The sequence below is a fragment of the Octopus bimaculoides genome, chromosome 2, assembly GCF_046866305.1.
Source record: "Octopus bimaculoides isolate indiv1 chromosome 2, ASM4686630v1, whole genome shotgun sequence".
In the NCBI taxonomy this organism is placed as follows: domain Eukaryota; kingdom Metazoa; phylum Mollusca; class Cephalopoda; order Octopoda; family Octopodidae; genus Octopus; species Octopus bimaculoides.
The window spans coordinates 107,871,786-107,881,785 of record NC_142929.1 but is presented as its reverse complement, the minus strand read 5'-3'; positions in this window follow the sequence as shown (position 1 = coordinate 107,881,785).

Here is a 10,000-nt window from a genome sequence, read left to right as displayed (position 1 = left end):
GTATGTATAGGTGCATATCTGGGTACAGGACATTGCAAACAAACGTAGACGAGAACACACGAGCCACATAGAGAACATTCTACTTCATCAGCTACCCACGTTTTAACACCGGCGTTTCGACGAGCTTCGGGCAGGACGCAACGTTAAAACGGCTCGTCCCATGGATCGCAGATTAAATCTGTATACGCAAATTAAATCTAGCCATGGAGGAATGTAGTGGCGGACGAAAAACAAGACAGGAAAACAAACAGAAGGCTTTACGGCCAGACGAGAAAAATTATGTGTGTATGAACGCGATGAGGCACGGAACCGAGAGAGACAAAGTGGTAGCGTGTGTTACTTGGCGAAAGCCAAAGAAGGAAAGGATTATTGACCGGAAGCATGTGACCATGCCGGTGTAAAGGGAAGAGAGAGAGAGTGGTAGAGGGAGAAAGAGAGGGAGGAAGTAGAAGAATGGTGAGCAACGAGAGGAAAAGAGAAAGAGAGGAAATACGAGGGGGAAAAGGAGATACGTAGTAGTAACAGAGGAAGAACAAGAGGGGTAAGGCGAGATGCGTAGTAGTACAGAGGAAGAACAAGAGGGGTAAGGCGAGATACGTAGTAGTACAGAGGAAGAACGAGGGGGGGGGGGAGAAAGGAAAGAGAAAGAGATAGAGTAGCGTCGGAGGATAAGTTTACGAACTACTTACAATTTTTGTGAGACGCTGCGTTCAATCATGTAAAAACAAAAGTAAATGAGTATATGCATATATACGTACAGGTATGTGCATACCGACATCCACCTGTATGTATAGGTGCATATCTGGGTACAGGACATTGCAAACAAACGTAGACGAGAACACACGAGCCACATAGAGAACATTCTACTTCATCAGCTACCCACGTTTTAACACCGGCGTTTCGACGAGCTTCGGGCAGGACGCAACGTTAAAACGGCTCGTCCCATGGATCGCAGATTAAATCTGTATACGCAAATTAAATCTAGCCATGGAGGAATGTAGTGGCGGACGAAAAACAAGACAGGAAAACAAACAGAAGGCTTTACGGCCAGACGAGAAAAATTATGTGTGTATGAACGCGATGAGGCACGGAACCGAGAGAGACAGTTCAAAAAAACAATAACAAAAAAACAAAAAAACAACAAAGTGAGGACGTGATATGGATAGTATTATTGGACGCTCAGGAAAGGAAAGAGAGAGTGTATGACGTTTCGGGCGTAGCCCTTCGTCGGAAAGATGGAAAGTTCGGAGAATGGAAGAACGGAGAAAGAGGAAAATGGTACCGATGCCCACGAGGTTACATGATGAAAAGACCGGAAGAGGAGGTGGTGGGGGAAAAGTTCTTTCTAAGATAGGAGAGTGAAAAAGGGAGATGAAATGCAAATATATATATATATATATATATATATATATATATATATATATATATATATATAGATAATACAAATAATATGTGAGTATATGCATATATACGTACATGTATGTACATACCTACATCTACATGTATATATAGATGCATAGCTGGGTACAAGACGTCACATATAAACGTGGACAAAATGAAAAACAGAGCACAGAAAACAAACAGGCCACATAGAGAATATTTCCTTCATCAGCTGCCCCTATTCTAAACTATGGGTTTCGAAGAATTAGAGCGGGGGTTGCAAAAGTTGGTATACAGTAAGTATCACACCAGTGTTATAATACTTAATTCATAAAAATTATTAGCACATTAAATTAGTTAACCTCATTTTCGATATTTTCAGTCATTAATCATAATAATACAATTATCATAGCTATAAAAATACTTTTGTAACTTTTAATAGTTTTGAGAAAAATAAATGAGTATTTTACGCGTTTCTCTTTTCATATCTGTAAATATACATACATACATACTTACATACATACATACATACATACGTATATATATATATATATATATATATATATATATATATATATATATATATATATGTATGTATGTATGTATGTATGTATGTATGTATGTATGTATACATGCCAACTGCGTATCATACTTAATGTACACATACTGCATTTATCCCGAGATGTGTAACAAACACAATAAATGTTAGAGAGAGCCGAAAAGCCGCCCAAGTAGCGGTCAACGAGAGCACCAGATGCTTTTCGGCCTTTTTGGGTTTTATCAATGGCGTGCATTCGCAGCCAATCAGCCAGATCACACACACACACACACACACACACACACACACACACACACACACACACACACAAACACACACACGCACACATACACACACATATATACACATATACACGCACAATACTTATACATGTGTGTGTAGTTATATATTTGTTAGGGAGTCAATCTTTTGTCGTTACTAATTACCTGAAGAATGAATGACCAGCAGAGTTCCATTTCTAGCGTTCATGCAAGCAAAACATTGTTTTTTTCTTTTACCAGTCATTATACTCTTTCTAATTAAACTACGCAAAAAGGCACGTGCCCAAATTGTTTGCCTATCTCTACTGTGCTGTATTCAGTACTAAAACATATAAACATGATCAATATCTCCTATCACTTACAATAACGCCGGCGTACTCTCTGATGACTATGAAACTGATGGAAGAAATGCAGGACTTAATACAATTTATGCGAAGAAAATTTTCACAAATTACAAGATATTTGCGTTTTATATTTTTATGTTCCTCCATTGGTTCCGTGGTGCAGCACAGTTTAATTCGTCTCCTTCATTTCTCAACTTTTTCACTGATGCAGTAATTCTCGTACTTTTAAGGTTCTGCTCAAAAGTATTTCAAATACGTTTTCGCAAGAAACTTTGTTTAGTATTAATTATAAGTATTTTATGTTACTGATTAAAATCTAGTTTTTGCTTTCTAGAGAACCTCAATTTTATTTGATGACGGTACTGAATTTAGTTAATAGATGTGTTTGATAATCTCTCCGACCTGGAACTTGGTCATACGACAAGTCTAAATCAATTGTTTCCAGCGAAGGATGTACTTATCAATACATAATAAACTGATCCACAGAAACAAAACACATAGCCAAGGAAACTCTCATGAATTGAGAGAAAGCTTTAAATCATAAAGAGATAAATTACTTACATATACATGGAAACACCGAATAAATCATTGCACTTTAGAACATACCAGCACTGTCAAATACTAATAAACAGTAAATTGGAAACATCATAATTTTAAAATCTGAGTAAAACTCAATCGGTGCCGCGTCGCACTCTAAACAACAACACTAATACTCACAAACATTATATATACAAGTTACATCGCAGATTCAAAACAAAACCTTCTCCAGAAGATACACCATCTTTACTACTATCAACAGTAGGAAATGTTTCGGCACTATTCTGTTACTGCAGGATACACAAACTGCTAAAAGCCTACTTAAGAAACAGCACAAAAACAAGAGTTAATAAACCATAATCAAGCCTAAGTATCATACAATAACAACATGTCTGCAACTTGCTAGAAAAGTCTTGCATGCTTTTACTGTTCCGCTTATAGATTGTAATTATACAGTGCTTGCAAGCTGATCTCTTTGTCTGAAAGTTCTAACTATCAAGAATGTCAACATGATACTAACATAACCAAGTGCACCAATAATCATAAGTATAAATATGAATTTTTTATCATGGTAGCAAAAACCGGGGTGCGGGGGAGTTGAAGTTGCCTATGTATGTTTGCATGTACGACTTATACTTCTTGTGCGATCCCGTATAGTGAAGCGTGATGCAGCTTCACTATGCGAGTGTTTCTCAAGCTGGGTCTTGGTAGGCGTTTCCCTGGTTATACACAGAAACTCAGTTTTGTAACCTCAGGTTAACATGGTAGAAGTTCTTGGAGCAGCACTGGAACCCAGTGAAACAAAGCCTAAGCCTAATGTGCTGGATGTGCCCTGACACTTATCAGTCATTGTCAGTCATTGATCTACGGTGAGCCCAAGAAGACAAAGGTTAGGGGAGAGCACCCTGAAGAAAATAATAATAATAATAATAATAATAATAATAATGATAATTTCCACTATAGGCACAAGGTCAGAAATTTGGTGGTAGGGGACTAGTCAATTACATCGATCCCAGTGTTTCACTGATACTTAATTTATCGACTCCGAAAGGATGAAAGGCGAAGTCAACCTCTGCAGCATTTGAACTCAGAACGTAGAGACGGGCGAAATGCCGCTAAGCATTTTGCCCAGCGTGTTAACGAGTCTACCAGCTCGCCACCTTAATAATAATGATAATAATAATAATAATAATAATAATAATAATAATAATAATAATAATAATAATAATAATAATAATAATGTGCAGAAAGAACCCTGTGAGACCTCTGACAGCAGGCTTCTGTCCACTCTCACAAAATCTACCAGAAAAATAAGACCGAACGTTCTGAGAAATAAAATGATAATAATAATCCTTTCAATTATAGGCACAAGGCCTGAAATTTTCGAGTAGGGGATAGTCGATTACATCGACCCCAGTACTAAATTTATCAACCCCGAAAGGATGAAAGGCAAAGAAATAATAATAATAAAATAATAATAATAATAATAATAATAATAATAATAATAATAATAATAATAATAATAATAATAATAATAATAATAATAATAATAATAATACTTTTGATGATGATAATAATAATAATAATAATACTTTTGATGATGATAATAATAATAATAATAATAATAATAATAATAATAATAATAATAATAATAATAATAATAATAATAATAATACGAAAACAATACCTATTGTCATAGGTGCCCTGGGAATGACAGCGAAACGGGCTGATTACTACCTAGCTCAGATACCAGGAAACCCCAAAATGGCTGAAGTTCAAAAGATAGTACTCATGGGAACTGCCCATATCCTACGTAAAATACTGTCTATGTGATCTCAAATTTTAAAACAAACACATAATTTTCTTATGGTTTCTTAAACATTCACTTGAACAAAACTGTACAAATCCAAATATATGGTACCCTAGGCATAACACCTACATGAACTTCTAACTCGTTGTCTCTTGAGGTCTCTGGGTGAGACTTGGATCCAACTTGTACAAATGCAAAGCAAAAGTCAAACATAAAATAATAATAATAATAATAATAATGAACAAAAACTTAGAAGCTATACCTGGATTCTCAATACTACACGCATCCAAAAAATAGCCCTGCTAGGAACAGCCCACATCCTATGCGAGACACTATCAATTCAATAATACAACCTAAACAAAACACTCCACAAATACAAGACGCTCTATACAATAATTATCCAACGAAATACACAGCCACCAGCAAGCTGGATAACCAAAGCATTACACACTCAGCGCACAATACAAACAGTAATACTGCACCACATCTAAGAAAAAAGACCGCACCACTCCTCAAACGAAAAAAAAAATACTGACGCAATACAATACCGGGAAGAGTTTGCACACTTCCAACAACAGAAAAGAACACACAATGCCACGCACACCTCAGCAACACGGAGGTGTAGCAGTGATGTAGTAGAAATTTGCCCAAAACTACCAAATGTTGAACAATAATACTGATAAAAACAACAACAACAACGACGAAGACGACAACAACAACAACAAAAACTGTGACTAAAATGGCTTCCGAAAGCTTCCTGCCGTTAAGCAGAACAGTAGTTGCAGTCGTCATACCTTTCGAGCTATCACCTTCACAGCAAAGATAGTGTTACTGCAAAATGTGAACCCTAAAGTCACCTTAAGTCTTCATTACGCAAGTATCTTCTGTACTTCGGATCATAGTTTTGTTTTATCTCTAAGAAGTCTTAGCGGTGATTGAGGGTCAGCCGGTCTGAATTGCGCTGAGAGCTTCTAGTCATAACTTTACACGTTAGCAATCCGAAATAATGCATGTTGGCGGCTTGAACTGTATGGGTACAACTCCCGGTAGAGGCTTCTGCGACCGAGCCTACAATCTAGTAACCTCGGAAAAGGGTCCAGAAAAATTGGCTTAAAAATCTTTGACTGAAGCTCAATTCCTAGTTAAGAAACTGGTTAAGAAATGGTTCCTACCAAAACATTCCACATAGCGGTCATAAAAAATGCATAGATGTATGCATATATTTATATATTCGCATATTTATGCATGCATATATATATATGTGTGTGTGTGTATGTGTGTATGTGTGTGTGTATGTGTGTATGTGTGTATGTGTGTGTGTGTGTGTCAATGTATTTACACAGAAACGTACGTACACACATATCTCAACACACACAATACACACACACATATATATATATGCATAAGTAGAAACATTACAAGCTTGCATTTCAATATGTACACCGGTACACACAAAAGATAAACATTATACATATGGTTCAGTATTAGTTGCAAACAAGCAACAACAGCAACAACAACAAAGAAAACACCAAACAACGATAACAAGAAAACAACACAACAAAGTGAAAGAAAAGTTAAATAAAAAGTACCAAAAAAAAAGCAAAAATAAACCTAAGAAACGAAACGAAACGAAAAGAGAAGCCAATCCTGCCCTCCCCCCACCTCCACTCTAACCTTCCAGAAGAATGGCAGAACAGGAAGGAAAAAAGGAAAGAAGGAAGGTAATGAAGGTAGCAGCGTAAGTGTGGAAAAGTGTTGAACTTGGAAGTGTTAGCGGTTAGAAACGGCGTTCAAGCGTCCTGTAATTAAACAATTGCCGAATGCTACGATGCCATAGACGGCAGTTCTAAATTTCCTGCCAACCCGGCCGTGTGTAACCAGCCGTGTCGGTTTCTTGCTTTCTCTGCTTTCCTATTGTCGCCGCCATTGCTTTTCCATTGACTCCTTCCTTCATCAGCGACAACAGCCACCACGGCCGCCAACACGCCGCAACTGTAACCACTACCACCGTCGCCTCTATCACTGCAGCAAAAACAAGAAACACTAGGACGATGGCAACAACGACGACCATTTCTACTCATCTCCCAACAACAACAACAACAACAACAACCTTCACTACTATCACTACCACATCACCACTACTGTCATCATCACCATCACTACCACAACTACTGCTACCACCACCACCACCACCACCAAAACCACCACCAAAACCACCACCACCAAAACCACCACCACCACCACCACCAAAACCACCACCACCAAAACCACCACCACCACCACCACCACCACCACCACCACTACCACCACCAAAACCACCACCACCAAAACCACCACCACCACCACCACCACCACCACCACCACCAAAACCACCACCACCAAAACCACCACCACCACCACCACCACCACCAAAACCACCACCACCACCACCACCAAAACCACCACCACCACCACCACCAAAACCACCACCACCACCACCACCACCACCACCACCACCAAAACCACCACCACCAAAACCACCACCACCAAAACCACCACCACCACCACCACCAAAACCACCACCACTACCACTACTGCCACTACCACCCTTACCATCAATACCTCAATAAGCCAGCACCACAACCACCACCTCACAACCATGGTCGTCTTCGCAACTATTGCCATCGCCACAGACAAGTACCACCAAAGCCACCACTATCACCACCACCACCACCAAAACAGTCAACACCACCATCAGTACCACCATCACCACTACAACCACCACTGTCGCCGCCACCAGCTCTGTTACCATAAACTCCACCACCACCACGGTCATCACTACCATCACCAACACCACAGTTGCACCAAAACTATAATGAACACGACCACAACCATTACCATAACCACATCACCTCAACCACCTCAACCATTACTAAAAACTATCAACAACTCCATCATCAACTCCGACCCACCACCACCACCATCACCACCACCACCACCACCACCACCACCACCACCACCAACGCCACCACCACCACCACCATCCACCTCATTGCAGCCGTCGTTGGTGGTGGCGTCGCCCGTATAACTTTCACCTTAGACATAAGTTTCCTGAAAGATCTTCAATCATTTATCCATTTATCTATACATTTAGTCGAATGAAAGAATTATAGAATTAATGAAGGAATGAAATGAACAAAGGAAGGAAGGAACTTGTATTCAACTTGAGATCAACGTCATCTCATTTTCTTTCTTCAATTGTTTCATTCACTTCTTTGTTTCTTTCCTTCCACTAGTTATTATTATTATTATTATTATTATTATTATTATTATTATTATTATTATTATTATTATTATTGAGTGAGAGAGCAGTGCATGCCATCAAAGTGACACTGGGGTAAAATATATGGAGCCTATTATACCCATCATGACTACCCATCTGATAAGGGTACACCAGGCACATGCATCAGAACCATAAGTGCGCGACATGGTGATCTCATATCAAGATAAACTGCTATTATTATTATTATTATTATTATTATTATTATTATTATTATTATTATTATTATTATTGAGTGAGAGAGCAGTGCATGCCATCAAAGTGACACTGAGGTAAAATATCCTAGGCCCAGTATACCCATCATGACTACCCGTCTGATAAGGGTACACTAGGCACATGCATCACAACAATATGTGCGCGACATGGTGATCTCATATCAAGATAAACAGCGCATGACCTCGCAGGTGGGGCCCATTTAGAATTTTTTCAGGTCGAGTAGCCCAACCCGCTCAAAGGTTCCTGAGTAAGGTTTGTTTAAGGATGATGAACAAAACACGTTTCCAAAGGTGAATTACACAAGACACATAGAATTCCTCTCAACAGATAGCTACGATGCTCCCCACTACTTCTGCTCATGATCAGAGATGCACATATCGTCAGTCACTAAGGGACATGCTCAACTGGCCAAGGTCAAACAACTGACAAGCAAATCTGTGGTATTGAGCAGAATATTTGCCATAGCCCATCTTTTATACCAAGACAAAACAATGTACATGATAACACTTCCAATCAGTTAAGATGAGAAGCCATGAAAGCCACTGCCTAGTACTGCATCCGGGCATATTATTATTATTATTATTATTATTATTATCATTATTATTATTATTATTATTATTATTATTATTATTATTATTATTTATAGTTTTCTTTCACTATAACTTTATTTCAGCTGCCTTAGTACCGGGCATCCTCCGGAGGCAGCGTTTTGCTATGCATGCTAAAATTATTACTACATTTATTCCATTTTAGATGGAGAGTGCTTTCCGAAGTATATGGGCTGTACTCATCAAGGGTTATCTTTTGTAGTTCATGGAGATTGGAGTTATCAGGGAGTTGCTTAATATATTTCTCAGCTCCCTTCTTTATCATTTGCAACGCACCAATTATTAATGCTGTTATTGTAGTACTAAGCTTCTACATTTTTGTGATTTCAATTTGTAGACCTTTATAGTGAGAAAGCTTTTCGTATTCCTTTCTTGAGACACTTTGATCTTGTGGGACAGTCATATCTATTAACAGACAAGTTCCTCTGTTGTAGTCCTTGATTACAATATCTGCTCGATTTTTCTGTCTGTTTGTATTATTCAGTAGTCTTATTTTTATCACGTGCTTTCACTGCACTACTGAGCGCAGCTCTGTGTGCCTTGGGTATGTGCTGTGGTTTGTTGTGATGTTCTTATTTTAACTGTATTGAAAGTGTTTTACGTAGGATGTGTGTGGTGCCTAGTACAGCTATTTTCTTTATGTTATATATACTTGTTAGTCCTGGTGTTTTTGTTGTGTATTTGTCTGAATATTTTTTATCATACCTAATGCGCCCACTATGATAGGAATTGTTTCTGTTTTTCGACTACACATTCAAATTATCTCTATTTCTGAATCCTTGTATTTTGAAAGTTTCTCTGTTTCTTTTAGAGAAACATTGTCATCTGTTGGTATAGATACATCGATTAGAAAGCATTTTTTTCTTAGTGATCTCTGACAACTATATCCGGCCTATTGGCCTTAATTTCTCTATCTGTGTGTATTGGCATATACCACAGTATGGCTGCTTTCTCATTTTCTGTGACC